Source organism: Temnothorax curvispinosus, unplaced genomic scaffold, assembly GCF_003070985.1.
Source record: "Temnothorax curvispinosus isolate PA1 unplaced genomic scaffold, ASM307098v1 QBEX01013717.1, whole genome shotgun sequence".
NCBI classification, from domain to species: Eukaryota; Metazoa; Arthropoda; class Insecta; order Hymenoptera; family Formicidae; genus Temnothorax; species Temnothorax curvispinosus.
Genome location: NW_020223497.1, coordinates 569,917 through 593,377, shown reverse-complemented (window position 1 = coordinate 593,377; position 23,461 = coordinate 569,917). Strand labels below are relative to the sequence as shown.

At 38.1% G+C, this 23,461-nt stretch overlaps 1 protein-coding gene across 2 annotated transcripts in view; it reads right to left on the bottom strand.

Annotated features, from left to right (window-relative positions):
* The window catches only part of LOC112463841 (rho GTPase-activating protein 7), a 212,710-nt gene that overhangs the window by 138,073 nt on the left and 51,176 nt on the right, over positions 1 to 23,461 (bottom strand). The window lies entirely within an intron of this gene.

Here is a 23,461-nt window from a genome sequence, read left to right as displayed (position 1 = left end):
CGAGCCGATTTCAAGATGGACGATGGACCGATCTCTCTCTTTCTCAGGTTTCCCTCCTGCTTTCTTGTTCTATTTATCAATTTATCTATCAATCGCGTCCCTCTTCCTTCTTTAAAGGCACATAATCATTGTGAAGCGTGTGTGCATCCTAAGCAGGACTGCAGTGAAACGCGATTAAGAGAAGTTAAAGTGTATAAGATTTACTATGCACTTAAATAGAAGGTAAATATGCAGTATATAACGCCAACCTCTCCGATTTTGTTGAAATTTTTTTATTTTGTGTATTTTGGGTAAAAAAAGATTCTGAGAAGGAAAATCGTCGTTCATGTTCCGTTTGTTTATAAATAATATTTATAATATTTCGATGTTGGTAAGTAAGAATGTATTTTTACTTTTTTATTAATACGCATGAGCAATAATCTTGCGCCTTACTTCAATTAAGTCATTTAATTGTAATTTTAGATATATATATATATATATATATATATATATATAAGAATAGAGCTGGTTAAATTTCATGCTTTTCATTCGACTAATAAAATAAATTTCGATTTTTGCATTTATATTTGAGGCTTAAAATAATTAACTAGAAAAATATTCACTAAAATTAAAACGTTTAACGTATTATATTCATCGACAATGCAAGAAATATTCCGTACTTCAGCTTTAAATAATAATACGTTAAAATTCGCAAAGTCTTCGAGTCGACCCTGACCGGCCCTCCTCCATTGCACAGGCGGGCTAAATTGAATTTGCATAAGTCTCTTCGACGCAGCTCGCTCACGACCCACGCGATCTCGGATCTACGCACGAGACAGTCGCGAGACGAAACCAACCGGACGCTTCGGTCTCGTCGACGTATCAAATTATACCGGATGGAAAGAACAAGCTTGATTAAACCGAGAAGCAGGTTAAGACGATTTGGCAATCCAATCGAAAACTCCACTCTCAGACGTATCAAAGGCTAAAATTAAGGATGAAAAATTAAATCAAGAGATTGAAATTGCGGAGGAAAGAATCTTCAGTCAGTCTTTATATCTTATACGAATTAGAAAACAATTATTGAGATTCGCAGAGAGTGCGTGAGAGGAAGAACGTGTGGGAATCGACCGCAATAACGCAAAACGCAATGGTGCATTTACGCGTACCTACAAGTGAACAAAATTTATAGACTGCCGTGCGTATTTGGTATGCAAACCGTCGACGCGAGTAGTTATAGTCCGCCTAACCGGCGCGGACTTAGCGAAGAAAACTCATCAGGACTGCGGCCAACTGTGGCGCAACGTCGCGTCGGCGCGTAAGACGAAGAGCCGCTAAAGATAAGACGGCGGGGGAGATGGAGGAAGAAGAAGGAGGAGCTCTCGAGGGTATCCAGCCGGTACGATTGCATCCAACTGGGCGATCAATCATCGTGCACGAGCTTCCTATTGTTCCTACGCGGGTGTTACATTGTGCGCCGCGGGCTAATGGCCGCCTCGCTCGGAAGATACCGGGATATAATTGTCTCGGATGTGTCAACCCATTTACTATCGGCGACTAATCTCGCGGCTTTGATATACCTTGATATATCTTCGGGGACTGGTCTATCCCAAAACAGGTTAATCCTGACGTCATGTCAGTGGATACGTTTGTAATTGTAATTGCGAACTTGTCGTAAGAATAATCCGGCCGTAACCGTAATAAGTATTACGTTTGAAAGCCTGACCTTTATGTTCGTTGTACTAATTTACCACGTAAGGATGAATCGTAGGTACATATTGTAAGTATACTTAAAGCGAGAAAATAATTGGTGTAAGTTTAAAATTTTTACTAAAAGTTTTGTTGTTTTTGCAGTCACCAAGTGAAGTTACTTAGAATGTATCATGAAACTGATTCAGAAAGTGTTACTTACATGTTTAGTATCAATTTAATAATATGTATATTAATTGCAATACATAATATATTGGAATTAAATAATATATTAAATAAATATTACGTAATTAGGATAATAATTTTTATTTAGAAATTTTTGTTTGGTTGGAAATTTCTTTCAATTTTACACTGAGAAAAAGAGAGGGAAACAATATTTAGTATTTTTTACTTTATTTTTTACATCGTCTTTGTTTCGTTATACATTATGTGTTATTTCTGGAAACACCGTTCTGATGAGCGACTTAACAAAGCGACAAGTTTCTCACTCGCGCGTCCGATTGTTCACGTAAATCTTAATCGCTATAATTGTTGATGGATCGAGTGCAACGTTTCCGTCGAAGGACGCGGAAGCGCGCTCGTGAATCGTCTTGATTGGGATCGCGTTTAATCTCCGCTCTCTCGCTACGCCTACAATGGCACACGGCCATCGCCGCGATCGCCAGCATGTGCCATTCTAATATTCTCCATCCATAACGCCCGGGCTGGTACATTTATCAAGACGATATTTATGTGAAAGCACGCACGTCGCGCTTTTAGCGGCGCACTTTCTTCCTACTCGAGATAGCTCTCGTAGCGCAATGATTAGACGAGCGCGTCTGGAAAATTTTCTCTCGCCTCCGCGTAGGCCGACCGTTGATGATAACGACAGTCAGCGAGATTGACGTTGCTTGGAAGACAATAAATTAACACTCGCCGACCGCCGATTTGCTGTAATATTGATAGCGAAAATCGTTCAGCGAAAACGTTACTTACACCATGGCGAAAACAGACTTTAAATAATGGATCATTACTTATAACGTAAATATAATTGCTTGTAACTATAAATATACGTAAAGATAAAAAATAAAAACACGTATATCTTTAGTTCTCTTGATTATTTTACAAATATTAAGTTACAATTTTCACGTTAGAAAAAGTAGAGAGAGAGAGAGAGAGAGAGAGAGAGAGAGAGAGAGAGAAATTGAAAGATTTTCTCTCTTTTTAATAATAATTATTCATAATAATTACAGAACTTCAAATCGATCATTTGCCTGTCAAACTCTTAATTTGTTGCAAAAGGAATTAATTAGCGAATGACGCGGAAGTGACCTTTCAAACTGCAAACACGCAATTTCACCGCGCGCAATGCATGTCGCACTTAACATCTTCCTGAAAGCGAGAAAAGTCGTCAACCCGCTTAGGTAATAAAAAGTTTCGATAAAATATCGACGTCGTACACTAAGCGAAGAAGCTTGTCGTACGTCTAAGTCGTCAATCCCTCCGCCAAGTATGGCCAGCATACGTGCCGACAGTTCCCGGCAGAATTAAAATTAATATTTAAATTAAAGGTAAATCTTGATATTTTTACTGAAGTGTGATAAACTGTTTTAACATATATATTTATCATATTGAACGTTTTAATTTATATTTTCTATTCTTTCTTCTGTCCTCTTCGCTCAAAACATATAAAATTGTTATTACATTTATATAGCATTGTATAAAACTATTAATCTTCTAAGAACAATGTTGCATTATAATAAATTATGTAAGAAAAGTTCTAGAGTTAGTCAATGCTTCAGATAATAGTTTATTTTAATGTTATACGAGAAATTTAATTACTAACTTTCTTGGTTAATTAAAAAAAATTTTTTAATCTCAAATTACTTTTGCAAATTTAAAATATTTTCACATAACAACAAAATGTGCAAGTTCTAAGTTTTCAATATCAAACTTCGGTAAATTCTAATTAAATTAATCTTTCCGCGAATACATGGGATATGTTGCACAAGAAAATTCTAAAATTGCAAATATGCATTCGTATGTAAAGGGCATTAATTAACGCATATTGTGTGACATCATTTTGGCGTGCGATAGTTTCGTCCATCGTGCGGGCTTAATTGACTCGAAACTTAATTAAGCGCCGGCTTGAGAAGCTCGAGAGTCTCCCAATGAGCATAAAGAATGATCGGGTGGAATTAAAGCAACGTTTTAATCATCTCATAAACTGCATCTCATGGCCGAGTGCATCGCTTCGGGAAATTGATCGCATGAATCTTAGCATATCAACGATTTTCCGTCACGCCTGCGCGTGCCACTTAATCCACTTGCAATCACCAAGCTGGTTAATTAATCGCAATGATTGCTAATTAACGTCGCCACATAAATCAAGTGAAATTCGGCGGTAAACAGTTCCCGAAATCGAACTTATCCAATTGCGTCAATAATCAACGCAATTTATAATACTGGCTTTTTCTTTTTTATAATTCTGCATTTCGTCTTTTTGCGTGACACGATACGCATATAAAAATATCATGTTAATTAATTGACTTCTCATTCGTATTAAATGATACGCTAATATGAAAGATTACTACGACATCAAACACGCGAAGCTTAATATCTGTACGCCGAATGAAATGTGACCTATCGATCGGATAGAAATTTACGTTGATCAACCCGTTCTACTGATCCTATCTCATCTGCCCACATATTTGTCGGACAGTTTAAGAATTCTACAAGTCGGCTCTTAATTAATTTTCCGTGACGATTATAATATTTTATGTCGTCATATTATCGACTATGAATTTCTCACTTCATTTCACCTCGATTACCGACTCTCTCCCTCTCTTTCTCTCTTCGTATCAATACATAATAATATTAATCTATAATAGTTCATAGAAACACCGAGCGACCGAGCATTTCTCTGACCATTCTTTGAGACATAAATTTTCGTAGATTTTGTTAATATTAAAAAGATATTACGATATAAATATGGTACAGATAATATTTACATGCATCTCATATATCATATTTTACATAGTTAGGTTTATCATTTTTCTTCATTTCAGCACTTCAGGTATATTTCCTGATAAATCACGTGTTTCCACGGTTTGTCCAATCGATCGTGAACGAACGGCGTCATGCGAGGCTACAGGATCGGAATTCGATCGATTTTCATTTGCGCGTGAAACACGCGTGTCGTGATGCCAAGGATCTCAGGTGTTCTATACATATACGCGTCCACGGTGGACGAGGTCTTATTTGTCTGCGCGAAGGATCGCCTTGCGGATTTCTCGACGGTCACGAAATGACGAATTCCCGCTAGCAACAGGTTCCAGCACTTATTATGAGGCGCGATATAACAACAACTGTAATTTTATCCATTTATGTAGTTATATAGGATGTCCCAGAGCTACCGGATGCTTTTTTCCAATCATAGATGCCAGAAAGAAGATTGAGAAAATAATAGCAATTTTACAGCTGAGCATTAATAATTGCATGAAAAGCCAAATGATAAACTTTCACAACATTTTTGCTAAAGGAAAAGTTACTTTTAAATTCAATGTAGAATTTATGAATGAAAAAAGACAGTGTTCCAGGAACGTTATAAAATTAATTGCAAGTAGCAGCAAGTAGTTCAGTCATATGAAAGATACAAGCATCTCAGCATCTCGTAAATCCAGCTTGGTTATTTCAGAACTGAAGAAGCAAAAAGAGTTAAAAGACCCATCGGGTAGTCTGCATTTAATGTCAAGTTTAACTAACCGTTTTTCTATACAGACTCTCAGTCTAGTAATTAGAAAATCACTTGGAAATCATTATATGCATCTGTCCATTTTATCGAATAAATCTATCTTCGGGCATACATCAATTAAGGTCAACATCTGATCGTCAGTTGGTATTAAAACCGCGAGTAACTGTCTAATTGCAAAAATTGCCTTTTGACGTTTCAACGCCATAATTCATCCGATAACTGTTCACCAAGGCATGCACTCCCGTGCACCTTCGATCACTTAAGAAACCTACTGATCGAGAAATTAAATGCACGCGTGAATGCGCCTATTTGTTAATAGGTAACGTTAAAACTCAAAAAGCCGATCAGTAGGCCCTCGGCACGCGGTGCGTAACGTAACGACAAGAAGTCTCATAATTTTCATTCCACATATATATATATATATCATGCACACGTCGCGACGTCGCTTGGTTGCGCGCGCGCGCGCACACATGCACTATAAGTGTAAAACTAGATTTACGTTAATGTATATATCTCGTTATTTATTTCGCGCTTACGTGAGATCCCGTGCGAGATCTGGTCTGTTACTTTCCACTTTATATCAGTACGCTTCTCTCCACTTGGCGATACGTAACCGGCTTTTTATCACGAACCTTCCAGTATATGTAATTGCATTATAAATCCGTCTTCTGTTAGATTGACGCATAAGTAATTCTCGTTTCTAAACACGTTTCAAATACGCTGGGCAAATACGTTTCATAATACCTCGAACATGGTTTTGTGCAACCGTAAATCTGCCCGCGAAGAACACACGGCGGCAAATGAGTATAAAATTTAATCTAATTTGTTGCCAAACGCGCGCGATATTAAAAGTTGGGTTGTAAGATCTCTTGATAAATATCTCAACAACATATAATTAAAACATTTCAAGCAATATAAATTACACACGATTTGATAACAGGAATATGTATTTAGCATGATATTAAATATGATATATCGTTATATATATCGTTATATAAAGAATTTGTTATTTTTATTTTTTAATCATTAAATACGTTAATAACTACGTTAAAAGTTATTCAATTGGTTAGTTAACTAACTAATAATGAATAATCAGTTTAATTATTTATTTATTTAAACTGCGATCTCGTAAATAATTATATACTCACTATGTGTTATTTCGCTTTTAATTTTCAGCAGCGACGCGATTTATCTCACCGAGGACGAAAGTTTCGCATAAAACATCGGCTAAATTCAATCATAAAGAAAGTAATCGATAGGATACTCAGAAGCTATGCAAGCCGTAAAAGCACCGCAATTGAAATACAAAACGGGATTTGTGCCGCGTGCTTTCTACGAGTCGGTGCGGCGAATGTCAACGCGTGCGGTTTTATTGCAGTTGGTCTAGCAATAAAATATCGCCGTTTCTCGTTATATGAGTACTGGCAGAAATTTATCGATGCTTTTTTTCACCCCGCGGGCCCGTCCGATTAAAAGCATATTTGTAAAAAAAAAAAAGGGAAAAACAGTGAAGAGGCAAGTCGACGCACGGGTCAGAAAGATCGCGATTTCATCAACGTTCGAGAAAATTGCTCCGAGGCTTTTCTCTGGTCAGTCTCGCGAATCCTGTTCGTGCTTACCTCATTCAGAAGACACTCGTTCACTCGATTATTACGTAAAGCGCGCAATAATTATTACATCCCAGTCCCATGACAGATTACGTATATCTGTCATTTTGCACGTAAATCATAGGAATGATTGATTGTTCTCGCGTTTCGAGATATTGATATATTGATATACATATTGGTATACTTTAATTATGATAACTCTTCGTTTGACGCTACAGTGCTGATGGTGCTATCTCGGGTAAAACGGGACATTAATGAACGATGAGATGTACGCCGGTCGTCGATAGTGACGGGAATCGAGATACATCGTAAGATGCACTCCGCGTACGGTGCACATCCCCCAAACACTTTCTCGTCATCGAAAATCAAGAACGATGGATCGTGCGGCGTGTCGGCCCGGTCATTACACGGGTAGTGAAGGGCCGATCGCAAAGGCTCTTTCAGCTTTCTATCGGCCATCGACGGAAATTACACGTTGTATTCCCTTGTGTTACGAGGCACGCCGGGTATAATCGCGTTACGCTTCTGCTCCGCCATCAGGAAGACCATTACGCGCAACCGTGTTCCCAAAAGGATCCGCCGGCCGCGATCCATTGAAACGGACGCTCATCGCGTGTCGATCGATCGTTTCACTCAAGACGTGATATATATCTTCGCATGTTAGCAGTTACTTCGATCGGCGGTGTCATCGTCCACCGTTTTTTTTTCTTTTTTTTCAACAGCCTCCAGATTTAAGTAAATACGGATATTTCTTCCGAACTCTGAAAACGTTGACAGCTCGGCGGGAAAAGAGTCGAAACGCGATAAAAGTTACGTCAAAGAAAAAAAACTTTCAGGAGATACAACTTACAAAACTTAAGGCCATTGCACGTAACAAAGTTTTAGTTTTAATCGTAAGGCCGTAAGAAAATAGACCAATCACACTTGATCATTCTTCAAGCGCGAGGAGAATAATCGACTGTGATTGGTCTATTTTCTTACAACCTTACGATTATGACTAAAACTTTGTTACGTGCAATGGCCTTTACGGGAAATAAAAATAACTTACAATAATGCATATTCGTTTGAAGTTTTAATTCGCGGAATATCTCGCGAATGCACCCACCCTAGCAGCACACAGGATTTCACAATTCTCATATAAATTGAAATCCAGCGTTATAAACAAGACTGAAACAGGATGCGGGAAATTTACATTGACGAGAAAACAATAAAAACAAGTGCGACGCGAGAGAACCAATCTGGCGATGCGGAGATGCATCCGCGAGAGCGGCAGTCAGACAGCGCATCTGGAAGCAATCGCTTTCGCGTATGCAAATCGTGGACACAACTTTATTGCGGCGATCGAATAACGAATCCTCTCTCTCTCTCTCTCTGTCTCTCTCTTTCTCTTTTCCTTTCTCTCTTTTCTCGCCGGCGGTTTATGTACGTTTCTTACGGCGATAGGGTTAAATGCGAAGACGATCTTCTTTCAGTTTAACACTCGCGCGCGATTTCCTTTTATCGAGCGCGCGCTCGCACGCTCGCGGCTCGCCGTGAAAGCGCATCGCGCTCGACGCATGCACGAACGTCGTCACCGCGTGTTAACGGGTCACGCGTCGTATACGATTCACGCGTGAGAAACGGTACCTCACCTCGCGGACGTCGCGACGCATACTTTCTCGGATGTGTCGCCGATGCGTCTCGCGTATACGGACGACAATACGTCCTCGTTAAAAACTCTCGCGCGATTTCTTGCGTCACGCAACGTTCCGGGCGATGCGTGAGTCGCAAAAAAATTATGACCGCAGATGCGAGGTGCATAAGTTTCATCGTTGACTGTGATTGTCAATGAATATTATATTAATATTATTGTACATACGTTAAAGGTCTATCCCATAATTAAAACGTATCAAATAAAGAAATTAGTTGCGACGTGGTTGCAATGCAAAATTAAACTCGCATCCTCTCTTTATATTTAACAAATTTCGTAATTATTTAATAACAATGTCGTAATTATATTATTTTATTTAGAACTGATAATTAGGATTGACTATTTAATCAACAGTAACAATTATTTCAATAGACTGTAAGATAATCAAAGAACTAAATTATCCACGTTAATGAATATTTTATTTCAAGCACATTCTGTGATTTCGATTCTGTATTCTTTGAAATGGAGGAATTAATTATACACACAGCGAGAGGAAATTGAAGGGAGCAATTGAACTCGATATATCAGAGTTCCCGAACTGCAATATCCGTTTGTCATTTTGTAAAATTTAAACTGATCTCACGAATAAGTTTAAAGTAGAAAGTAATCTTTCGAAAAAAAACTACAGTTAAAAAATTTAATTTTACGAATTTCCCTGCAAAATTCACAACTCAAAGTTAGAAACAAAATTCAGGTTATTTTACGGTTGTTTCAAGAGATGTTTTATCGCCTTGGATATATACAAATTATTCCGTCAAGGATTTTTAATAATAAATATTCGATTTAAAAAGAATCGAATCCTCCTCTTATCAATAAATCTTTTTATGAGAAGATCAAGGATCGCGCGACTCATCTTCGACTCTCGCGTTTGACTATCGCCGAATCAAGGTCGAGCGTTTCATCGCCAGGTTGTAAAATCTCTTGAGGCTCGTCATGACGAAGATGGCGAGGATAAAACTGCCAAAATGGAGCAATAAGTGTCGGTGCACCAGTGAACACATGGCCGTGGAAGAAGAAAAGTAGCTCGACCCGAACGCCAAATTCTCTGCCCGCCGTCCGGAAATTTCTTCCCTTCCGCGACATTACAGTTATTAGCAACTTTCTCCGATAATTCAACCGAGAATCCGTCCAGCAAAATTGATAGTGACGCGTGAAAACCTGTCCGCGCTTAGGCAGAAATAGAGAATCAATTATGCTAATAAAATATTATAATGTTAATAACACGTTACAACAGTATCAATCTATGTCCCGTACGATCCGAGTGATCGCGATCCATCGTGAAAATTTGCTCGCATTTCATAGAAATAGAAAATCACATTCTTAATTATACATTATGCATAATATATATGATGATAATATGATTTTAATGAAAAAAATAAAAGCATGGAAATATATTCGAGCTTGATAAAAATAGAAAATTAATTACGTTAATGGAAAATAATAATCGTGCCAGTTTAAAACGAAGATGGATCAAGATCCCAGAGTAGCATGTGCGGTGAATGACAAAGAATCGCATGCGCGTTTTTCCTACGGTTTCTAAACGCAAATCGAGATCTCTCGCTCCGTCATTTTCTAATCTACCGTCCACATGCGAGAGGTGGCAGCCCTCGGAATGGAAACCGGCCCGGGGAAAAAGTAGGGAATGCGGCGCTCTAAATTCGTGACGTCAACCGGCAAGAACTTGGCCGTTTTAATTGGCTTTAATGAGTTACGAGTTGGTCGAACAGCGACCTCCTAATATTCTAAACTATTCTAAGCACGACATTAGGACCCTGGCGGTTTCTGTCGCTGACGTTATTCCCGCTGTCATGCACGGAACTCCGTCGACACCTACGAAATCGTCCCACATGCGGTTCAACTTCCATGGCGACGTCGTCGCCGCCGTGAAATTTCTGTACGTTGAACGGCAAGCAAAAAACCGGTCGGTGACTCGACGAATATTTGCGGGGGATAATATCGAGGCGTCGATTGTTTCGATCAATGATAAATCGATTACGCCGCCGCAAAATAAAATTAATATCTTTCTTCCGTCGACCGTCGGTTCTCATCCGTTTGTGTTTCCACCCCCTTCCTCCCCCTTGCTACAGATTACACCGATACGTTACGGATTGACATGCGCGCGGTCTCAACGCCGATCACGTATATGCACGCCACATATATCCACACGTGCAATTTTAAGGCCCACCTGATGCCTCGAATCTGTGGTACACACGCAAGGCATTCATGTATTATTCGGGTAAATGTGCATCATTTTCTCGTGCCGTTTACCGTGCCGACAAGTCGCAAAATTACCACCGATCAAGCACCTGCTGGCTATACCCCGCTTCGCGATAAATACCGAAGCCTCCTCAATCGTAACGTGTTTCGCGAGGTATCCTTAACACGTTTAACGCCACGCGAGTTCTTATTATAGTGGATATAGTTCTTAGTATAGATGGATATAATTCTGTCCATATATAATGCAATCGAATATTTTTATATATCAATAACATGTAGACTCTAATCTTTTTTATCTAATATTAATATACATTCACGTATGTAAATCCGTGTAAATCCTCTGATAACAATCAAAGAGAGTGTGGAACGGGCTAAGTAAAAGCCAAGCGCTGTTGAAACAACGGTGCCCAAAAGTTAATTCCTTTATTTATGATATCTAAAAACGTTTTTAAAATTTGATATCAAGAATAAAGGAATTAACCTTTGTGCATCGTCAATAGCACTTAGCTCTTACTTAGCCCGTTCCACACTCTCTTCACGTATGTACTTTAAAATGCTTTACTCTTCTATATAAAAATAAATATATCTAAAATATTTCAAGTCAAACAATTATAAAAATAATGAGGTTACCTTGAATATTTTTAAATTAATAAAAATTTAGATGTTTTTAAATTTTATTCTATTTCTAATGTTATCAAGGAGAAGACGACAGATCGACGGATAGCTAAATCGGCCACTATGGATTGCGATCGCCTCTCACTCCTTTCGAGAAACTGGAACCACGAAGGACAAGATTTATGTCGCTCGCCTCCGCAACAACTGCCTCTGAATCAAACCGAATCGCAGTTAAATCGATGCTCACCTTTAATTGGCGATAGCACGAGCGTTTGTGTACGATCCACGACATATCGGAGATCTCCTTCGCGAAATCACACCAATTTTATCTGGAGTCAATATTTTTAACGGCAAGGAAAAACATTCGCGAAGAAAAACATATTCTATAAACATAAATCAGAGGCAACGATGAGAGATAATTTTCTGATAATTCTTCTGATTTATATTTATCTTCGAAATTATCTTACGGATTAATCACATAATGGATTAATTATAATGGATGCTATATATACCTATAATATCCTGCAATAAGAAAGAAAAATAATAAAACCAATAATAAGATAACAGATTATTGCAAAAATCATCATTAAAAGCTTTGCCGGTTTAATATTGTATCTTCCTTTGCCGGTTTAATATCTCCCTTTCAGCTTAAAATAAGGAGTATCCCGTGTTTCCTACATTTGCATTGAATGGAGATTTCTCCCATTAATACGTGCAACAGAGAGCATTTACTTGAATGCTCTCGCCGCGACAGTGCAGTCATATAATTAAAACGCCATAAAGCCCGATAGCTGCACATCGGTTCGCTACATAACCATTCGGATTATTCCGTAATTACGGGGGAAAGCCGATTTAATCTCGTGAGGTACGCATCGCTAATAAATTCGTTTCGAGCACTTCGGGCGAGAAGGAGCGGCGCGGGTCGAGATTCGCGAGCGATAGCGCGATCTCGAAGCATGCGGTGAGACGTAACCAGGTGCGAGCCGCGAAACTATTAAACGGCTCTCCGTTAAGCGAAGAACGCGCGTAATACGCGCGCTTATAGAGAAGCAATCCGCGTGCGGTAATTTAAACGCTAAATAGATAGATAGCTAAACGAAACGTGCGGTCACCGCATGGTCGTTAATATCTTTTACGTCTCCATCGGAATTATCCACGCGAACTTCTCAATATACACTCACTAGAAGCCATTACTTGAAAGATTACCATTGACATTCGAAACCAAATGCTTTATAACGGGAACGTGGAACGTGAAAAGTAATTGTCACACCTCTCTTAAATCTAAACGTTAAATATTGTGCACTTATCGTTAAGCATAACATATTTGTCAGCGTTAAATATAGCGATGATAAAATGTGTTGTGATAATTTCACACACTTGACTAAACAACATTGAAACAACGAATAATTGAAATTGGTAAAGTACATGGTATATTAGAATCTTTATAAAAGACTGTAGGAATTGTTCTCATATTAGCAATATTAATAATGTTGAAATAAAAATTTATGCAAAAATTCTAATCAGTTTCAAAGGATTTATACACTGCACCTTGATCTTGTTTGCATATTATATCTTGACATGTTCTGTGTATCTTTTCACTTGAAAGCGATATCTTTTGATAATTTATATACTTGCATGTTGTGAATTTTTTTCTTATTTGGCGTATAATTATACGTATATTTAGAATTTTAAAATTTTATTATCATATTTTATATTATTGAACAAATTAAGCCAATATAAAATTTTTTCCAACGTATTTAAATAGGCGTATTTAAATATAAGTGTCTATTTCTTTTTTTTTTTTTTTTTTTAATAATACATATATATAACGTACATACATATAATACATATAAATCTGCTACAATAATAAAAATAATTCAAATAAAATATGTTAACTTTGTATTGGCATAATTTCATAATTCTTTTCCGTAGCACGAAAATTAACATCGTATATTTAATCAACTCTGTTTTTCGATAATGCCACGTCGTCACATCAATGTCCTATCTATAATATCGCGTAAAGAATAAACTGATTCACGCTATACATAAATAAATCGATCGGAGTAAACGCACGTCATTCTAAACAAAAGACCATGCATCGACAATGTAAAAATACGATGCGCCGCTCGGTAAAAAATTAACATTGCACCTTCGTATGTAAAGCACAGTGCTTCACATCCGATGCAGAATGCATCTATTAACTACACACTGTACTCACCTACACGCCTGCATCACTTAATCCGCCGCACGTGACTGACACGGACAAGCGTCGTTAACTAGTCCATACGTCATTAGACGAAAAACACGATTCGATATCCAGTCAATGTTACACTATCAATAGTCACTGAACGATACCAATACGTTCGATACGCGCAGCTCGTACAACAGCAGCGTGATCTTCGACGATCAAGACGCGAGTGCGTGCCACGATCGAGCGTGCACGCACGATCACTATTCAAGGATCACCAGGTGACACCGATCGACCCAATGTTGCGCGCTACTGATTCTATTTTCATCATGGATATCGTTCCGTATAACTGACATTTTTCGAGACCGACGGTGAAATTTCTCGTCAATCAGCTTTCTTATCAAAAGCTATTAAAATTCGAATAACTTTTTATAGTTTCATCGTCGCGCGTATCTCTTCCTAAATTTTATGGTAAAAAAACTGTATACATCTATATTTATTTATCAAAACAATAAAAAATATAACGCACTATTGTATTTGTATTCCTCTGTTTCTTCAAAATATAAAATTGGCAAGCGCCAATCTTGATATAAGTAATAATAAAGTAAACTCGGGTAAGATGGCCATACAGGAAAGATGGCCAACCTATGTTCTTTCAATCTAGCTCGCCATGAAGCATCGAATGAACATGAGTTGGCCATATATCTTTCCTGTGTGGCTATCTTACCCGAGTTTACCCTAAAACAAAAAAACTCATCTTTTTTCTTTCACGTTAATGATTTTTAATTAAGATTTATTTATTAATTACAATATATGCTTGGTTACAAATTTAGTATTTTTTAATAACTTTTGATTATGTATAATATAATAAATTGTGAAGTCCTAGAATACTATCATTTTTTTTTCAAATCTTATCGAGGACTCTTTTCTTCGCGAATATCAGATATTGCAATCGAATTCAGATTCAAGGCCCTGTCGATATCGCCAGTTTACACTGACCTGACGGTATATGGGAATATCACGGCGTATCGATCGCGCCACGATTCCACGCGGACGACTAATGTTTATACATGATATTGCAAAGTGGATAATGAAGTATTATTACACGTCAAAAGATCACCGCGGCCTTGAATACGCGAGATCTCCGCGAACAGCAACGATGCACAAGGAACATTTATACACACCTGACACGTTAAACACCGGGATGTGCAAGTAAAATCGCGCGGATGGTCTCAAATCATCACCGTTGTCGTCATCGTCGTCGTTATCATCGATGGCGCGTTATTAATTTTTTCCGAACGCCGTACGCAATCGCCGCGGTCGTAAATCACCGTTTAACGATCGTGCTCCAAGATCGCGTCGATTCGCTCCGATATCCGAGGCCGTTCACCATGGGTTGTTTCACCGTCGATTCTCAATTACGCGCGAAGAGGATCCGCGCGATTATTACTGCCTTTGTGATGGCGTTCGCGCGAAACGCGGATGTTTCTTCGAGAATACTGCTCTCGCGACTCTCTCGCCGCCGCGAAACTGCAACCATAATGCGATTGAACCGCTACTAACACGCTGCGCCGCCTCGGAGCACGGACACGCGTGCACGTGCACGCGTGCGATACAGGTCTGGACTGTCTGCGCCGTCTCGTTACTGACAGCTGGACGCTGGGCTATGCCGCGCGAGCAGTGAAATCGAGGAGAGAAATGCGCGCGGGGCGCGGTACCAGTTCGCTTCGTTTCACCCTTCGGTGCTAATGCGTATCGTTAACGTGCTTGGAGTTTGCCAAAGAGCACGTGGCTATAATGTTATACCTACCATCCCGTTTAATTGGACAATATCGGGAGACCTTGGCAGATAAACTAAATTGCACCAGCTTCAGCAATTGCAATTGCAATTTCAATGCTTCAGCTTAATAGACATTTAATTTGAAGTAATATATACCGAGTTATTCAATAGATAAAGAGCCGATATACAAATAAACAAATTCCACAAGAATCATATCAAAAGAAATTTTAGAAATGTATTATAGAGACGTAAGGTTCCTGTGCAAGTGCGGAGATCAGTTCAAGAGGAACGGTATATAGCAATACGACGGGAGAATTCATGATCTCAAGAAGATATTAATATAACGTAACAATAGTTGATAAAGTACGCTGATGAGAAAAAGTTAAAAAGATAACTATAATATAATTATCGTAATACTCATTTTATTACGGTAGCAGAGAAGCGTAATTTTGACAATAAACGTTAAACTGACTATTTGTAGAACCTGTAGAAAATTGGAGAAGACAAATAATATAATAGTGATAAAGGTGCGGGGTATTTAGGAATAATCATTCGCGTTTCATTTTCGACGTCGACTACCATGGCCGTTAAATCGAGAACCCGTAATTTTCAGATGGGTTCCGTGCCATCAATTGCACAAGATAAAGGTGGAGCCACAGCTGATGCAGCCGCGTACCATCATACGCTAATGTACACACGCAACATAGGCCAATTCTCTTAATTTCCTCTTGCGTGAAGATACTCGCTAAGCAATGCTGTTTGGAACAGAGGTTGCGCTGTTTCGATATGAACAGTCCTTGGTATTCCGTCAAACGCGTCCTTGAAAGCTCGCATTCGCACCTCGCTAATGAATACTGTATGCGCGAATCTCTTTTAATTGGATCGTCGCGCAATACGCGAAATAATTTTCGATCGCCGAGCAACGTTCCCACATCTCATTTGAATACGCATGATTATCGAGTCTGCAATCAAATCTTGCAGCAGCGTGATTATTTTATTTAAGTAGGCTTAAATTTGACAGTCACCCACTAGCTTCTGAATTATTCAATTTTTAAGTAAGACGTTTAATAAACGTGTATAAATTACAACTTCTCACATAGAATTAATTATCGACTCGCCTCTTTCACATTCTTGAAATTAAATAAACTAACAGACATATCCTTCGCTGTGATTCGTGGCGGAAGTTAAGTCAAGAGAACCCATTCGAAATGGCAGGCCATTAAGCGCGAAGCGCTTGAATCAGACAGCCCACACGAGAAAATCCTTGTTGCTCTCTTCGAACTTCATAATTATAATGTCTGTCGGCCTCGAACCACATCGCGCTTTGCTTATCGTTTCCCCTTTAATTAACTCAGCACAGCATCTGTCTTCGGACAAATCAATAAACGTTTACAGTAAATAACGCGTTCTCCGCGGATCATCGATCACGCGGTTTCGCGAGCATAAGTGAATTATCGAGAATTCCGCCTCGAGTTGCCAGCGGGAAAAAAATCGCTTTTTCCTCTTAATCATCTACTTCCTGGAAACTGCAGTCGAGACGCCCGACCCGGTTCACATTTTTTTACAAATTAATTCCGCAAAAAATGTCCCGTAAAATCGAGTACTTTAGTAGCCGGTCACATCATGAATCCAATTATGAACTGGGAATTCTCCTTGCTGAACAGTGAAAGTATACGCCGTTCGAAACGGCGACCACAATATTGCAATTGAAATCTCGAATCGTATGCCACTCGTGTTTATAATTACCGGGTATTTTATTTACGCAAAAGCATGTCATGCAACTTATTGCATATACAGCTTCCGTTTTACCGTAATTCATTTAGTTGCGAGATGTTTCCTTCGTACCGTGGATCGCAATATTATAATTTTAAAGTTCAACGTTAAATGTGAGATTACCGAATCTCTAAATTTAAGGTAAAAAATATTTATACCTCTAATTTTTAAATCTCGATATTATAATCGTATGTCATATGTCTTAAACAAAAAAGAGTACTATGTATATTAAATGCAATCTCGTTAATTTAGTTAAGCAGCGTATTTATATAAAATAACTTACACCGTATCAGAGACTTAAAAAATTTATTTAATAAACAACTTGATAAATATGTAATATATTATCCTGCGATTCTGTTGTCAGAGCAACATTGGTCCAGCGAAGAATTATTAATTGGAATCTACTGCTCATAACTGTAAAGAAGAACTAATATTTTACTTTCTTACAAAGTCATTCTGTACATACATTATAAATTGTAATTAAAAATATATAATCGGAAGATAAATAACTTTTTCATCGGTTTAATATGTTTAATATCTTTTAATGTGCTAATCTTTAGATGTTTGTGATTTCTGCTTAATAACTTCGTATTTTTGCCATATACAAATTTCAATATATTGATACGTTATTTACCTATATATTCTCCTCTTCTGACAATGAGTACTCTAGTGTGACGATTGTTTACAATTTTTTCTTGATAGATTTGATCATATTTTGCGATAACGCAAATGATCAAAAGATTAATATCTTTTATAATGAGTGTCAAATTATCAATTTCAAGAATTATTTAATTAAAGATAAAATATGTTACAGGCTCTATGTGCGATCCGGATGATCTGCCTAAATTAGCGCACTTCTGCAAGCATACATGTTATTCTTAGAACGGAGAAATATCCGCAGCAGGATGATTACGATAATTATCTATCACAGAATGGCAGTTTAGGCAACGCATGGACATTCTTAGATCACATCATCTATTACTTGTATAACTTATATATAATCCCAAAGAAGTTGAAAGGCTTTAGATGGCCTTGCGTAATTTTTCTCAGCGTTTATCTTTACTGAGACCATGACCGAATGTGAGCTAAATATGCCATAAATTCAGAATTCAAGAAACATATAGCGAGCGATCTTTGGCGATTTTGACGATTAGAGCAATTATCTGCGAGACTAGATCATCCGTATTCAAAATTCGGCGATGGCAATAGAAAATCATTAGACACAATACCGAAGGAGAAGAACATTAATGTTAGAAATAGGATACTAGAGTTTTATAAAAAATATTCTGCAAATATTATGTCATTTATATACATTTATTGCATTAGGGATGGCAGTGTGGTCTAGTGGTAAAGCGTCAGACTCGCGATCACGGAAAACCAGGTTCGAGTCCGCATAATCACAGGAATTTTTATATTTTAAACTGCACACCTCCGCGCAAGAAATTAACGGAGGGACTCTAGTGGGAGAAACTGAACTCCGTCTTTCGGAAAAAAGATGTTAAATCGTTAGCCCAACATATAACTGATGGCAACTGTTAGGTAGAACCCCCATTTGCCACCATGTCAAGGTGCTGTGGGCTAATCACCCGCCACAATCTGAATTTAAAAAGGGCAAACTTGCTCTAAATTTCAATATTTGATTGATCAAAGTATGTTGTTGGCTCGCAATCTCCTCTCAAAAAATAATTCCCTGATTATATAATATATTTGTATACTTCAACAAAAAATACACTTTATATGAAGATTTTTCGGATGGTGTACAAATACATTACATAATTAGAAATTATTTTTTGGCAGGAGATTGCAAGCCAACAACGTATAACTTCAATCAAATATTGAAATTACTGCAATTCTGTGTTACTCAAATTAAACAGTTACAAATACAATTAAACATATTGAGTCTAAGTTAACTGTGGAATGCCCAAAACAAAGTATATGTCGCAAAAACACTAAAGTATTGGGCATTCCAGTTAATTTAGACTCAATATGTTTAACTATATTTGTAACTTTCGTTGTAGTCACGTAACCATACTGATTGAGCTCAAGTAAAGGGCGGGCAGACTTTGTCTTTATTATGGCCGTTAGTTAAATCGTATTTTACGAGGTATCGAAGGCTCCAATCGTATTATATCGACGTAAGTAGCAAAAACTTATTCCTCGGGAAAATAAAATTTCACGACAGGCGCCGATAAGACCACGCCAGAACGACATTTAGATTTATTCGCGAGCTTCGACTCGCAAACGCCTTGCCTACGCATAAACGGATTCGAGATCGTCAATTCATCCTCTCGCAGCTGTTATTAGCGGCGAAGAGTTAATTACGATGTTTAACTAGCACTTTCACCCAGCCGATGTCTACAGGCTAGACGTTTACATCGACATAGGTGCAGTCGTTAATCATCGATCACGCCAATTTCATTCGAGATTTGTCACCTCTTGTATAAAAAATTAGGCACTCCTTAATAACGTTGCCAAGACAATCGACAATTTTAATCATGTTTTAAATAACAAATATTATTATAAATAAAGCAATTTCGAAAAGTCAAGTTCGAAATATACTTCTAAAATAATTCTTCACACTTTGTGACACTCTTACAAAAAATGACATTCTTTTGAAATGTGTTTCATAAACAAATCGAATCATCTTTTAAGAAGAAAAAGTATAGATAACGAAAAAATTTAAAATTCTAGTTGCTTGAACCTAGCCTACGTTAGGATCGGTTCACTTTTCACGGAAGGGATAATTTTCTCCCAATAAAGTTATCACTATTTTACTTCGGGCTAAGTATGGTATGACGCAGCAGGGGCAATCGACTATAACGACGTCGTTACGATCTACCCTAGATGATAGAGATTTTTGCGTCGACTGGAATCGATAAAGCATCGCGGTGACAGCGGGCTATCAATGATTTGCAAATGTCCCCGTTTATCGGTACCCGCGTGTTATCACACCACGGTACACCGTTAGACCGATTAACCACCGGTGCCGGGCTCGTACGAAAGTATTAATCACGTCGAGTCGATCGTCGACCGAGAATAACCGCGCGATTATTTACGATGCGCGCGTAGGAACCAGTTTACTTCACGGTTATGCGAATGATAAACGCGCTCCAGATCGGCCGGCCTTTTGGAATCCCACTTTCGTTTGCGCTTCACGAAGGGCTCGGCCTCCTTCCTCATCCTTTAACGTCTCGCGGCGCCCATTGTGTTTCATCTTGCGTTCCCCCCGAGACGGCACTCTATCTTTTCATGCTATTTTATTGGATTCGAACCTGTTGACAGCTTCCACGACAGAGATTTAACGCTTAAATATTTACCTTTTTTAAAACCACCGAAGAGAATATATTTCTCTCATCGTAATGGGACGAAGAAGGAGAAACTGACAAAGAAAAGCTCCAAGTTAGACACACAAAGTAATCGTTTCCTGTTGATAAAGTAGCGATAAGGTAGCTAGCTATACGGTGTAGAACGGTACAGTTATTAAATGCGGATTGGCGCAATTCCTCGCAATCTAGCAGTTTCATCGGAGAAACCGCAATACTCGTGTCGACGACGAAAAGTAACAAAGCTCGCGATCGAGGCACTACACAATAGCTAGGAACGATCTACGTAATCAGCCGCCTGTCTCCTCTCACTGTTACTTCGTTCGAGAAATCTTCGTACCTCTCCTTTACATAAATAAATCGCTGTGGCAAGAGGATTGTAAAAATGTTAACGAAAAGAGAGCAGTTTATACAAAAAAAAAAAAAAAAAAGAAATTTCACTATCACTAAAAAAGCTATTACTGCATACTTTTTATGTGAAAGCGATCAAGCTTCGCAATAATAATCAATTGCTTGATATTTAAACAGAATTTGTCAATGCCGAAAATTTTTATTCGTCATTGTAATCAAATTAAATAATTAAATTTAACGACGCATTTGCGAAGAGATCGATGAGAGATTTTAAAGGGTATCAACGCCGTTTTTCGTTTAAAGATACCAAAGGAAGACATCACTCGCGAAACAACCGCCGCGCCGCGACGATTTTTCCCGCATGAACGCGAAGGTATACGCTGCTCTTTGCGACCTGGCGACTGGGATCGGACAACGATCGAGGGCCGTATGATCTCTCTTCTACAAGAGCCACAGCACGTTTCTTGCCAGGAGCCAAGAAACGACAAGTTGCCGTATTAGGACAGGCAACGGCGCTACCGTCGTCAATAGAATTCCCAATGAGCTTATTGAGAGTCTCGTTTTTTCCACGATTGCTTGTTATGAAACCACCATCGTCAGTTGCTGTCTACTGCAGCCGATTTTATAGGGAAAATATTAGAAAAAATATCATAAGCCTATCATCATTCTTGTAATAACAGATATTCAATGACAGAAGTGTTATTTCTTGGTATGCAAGTTTTGCTGATCCTATATAATAGTTTCGGTTTCCAAAGTATGATTTTTGTTCCGTGATGGTTACTTATATTAATTACACAATTCTAAACCTTAATCACTTAAGTTATTTTTCCAATATCCATATTTTCAGCAAGTAAAATATATTGTCAACAGAAATAAAAATACAGCTTCCATATTAATTTATTAAAGAAATATACTCTTAAAAGAATTAATATATTAATATTTTTTAATATTTCTAATAAATTACCTCAGCTTACTTGTACGTGATTTAATTCTGTTTTCCATGAAGTATCATGTAAGTGCAGGAAGAAAAAAAGGGTTTCTATCGCAAGAGTCACGTATATCCGTATACGTGATAGAATAAGGATTCAAGACTATGCGAGAATGTCCCTATATAGAGAAGTTATGCCATCCATATAATTCGTCTATATTTTTTACAGCCGTATTATAATGTAATGTGTTTTCGATAAACACATACATCGCTTATCTTATTGTATTATTTATATTATCGATAAATACTGTGTGTGTGTGCGGCTGTTATATATTTTATACCTTATGTCCCTTATATTTTATATCCTTAATAATTACGCTGCCAACTCGCGCGTGCTACGTGAATTTATATGAACGAATTGCAAGATTCCTGCAGCATTAAACCCTCTGTAAAACTATAGATATTATAAAATGTAATTTTACGACAGGGGTCGAGGATTATTTAAGTTACGAAGTACGAAGACATGCAAAAGCAACCGTAATATTTTATTCGCTTTGGGCGCGACCGCGGGGCGAAAGCAACTTTAGAACCACGAAGGGAGTGTTCTGATTCTTTTTTAATCTTGAATTACGATCCTACAGTTCTCCTTTGTATTTTATTCTCGCTAATCAAAGTTGCCCATGGAAGTTACGATACAGTGGAGTCGCAAAGCGACTAAGCGACCGAATCACGTATCCGCTTCGTGTCGTCCTATGAAAAACGACGTAGAGGCTGTACTACGTTCTGAAATTTTCGGTATACCGGAGCAGGATCCGCCGCGCCCAGGGGGACCATGAGCAGAACATAAAAGCAGCAATAAAGTTCAGTTTCTCAGGGCTTGTCTCTGCGCTGATAATATCGTGACTCTGAATCGCTTCTTTGTGAGATTTACCACCGTTGCCGAAAGAGAGAAAGAAAGAACTGCGAGAAATGCAATATATCAGAAAAAAATTATCGCGATAATTGATCGAGATAATATTTAAGACCTCATCATATTTCACATCAAATATTAAGTAATATCAGTACCTATATATTAAAATGTATTGGATCATAAATTATACATAAAGAAAGAACGAAATATGATTCGTCGAAAGATATAAGCTTAAAATAAAATCATAGCTCGAACAAATCTTCTCGGTACATTAACTTAAGCTGCTAATCTGAGAACAGAATTAGCGAACGGGCTCATGTCGGATTTGATTAGCTTATAAGATTATATTAGTGAAACTTGGCCGCTCTGAAGAAGCTAGTCTGCATAAAGCAAAAAGAAAGAACATGACGAGTTCGAAGAAAGAAAAAAGAAAAGGTTTACGAAGCGAAAGAATATCGGACCAGGCAAAAAGAACAAAAAAAGATAAAGACAAAGAAAAAATTAGGAAGAAGAAGGAGAAGAAACGAAGAGAGCCACGAAATAAAAAGGCGGGAGTTGCATTGAGGGAATATCGCCATTATTTTCCTCTCGTTGTCCCCGCTATTCCTTTGCATTATTTATCGGCCCTTGGGGTATTGTCTCGCGCAAGGGTCTCGA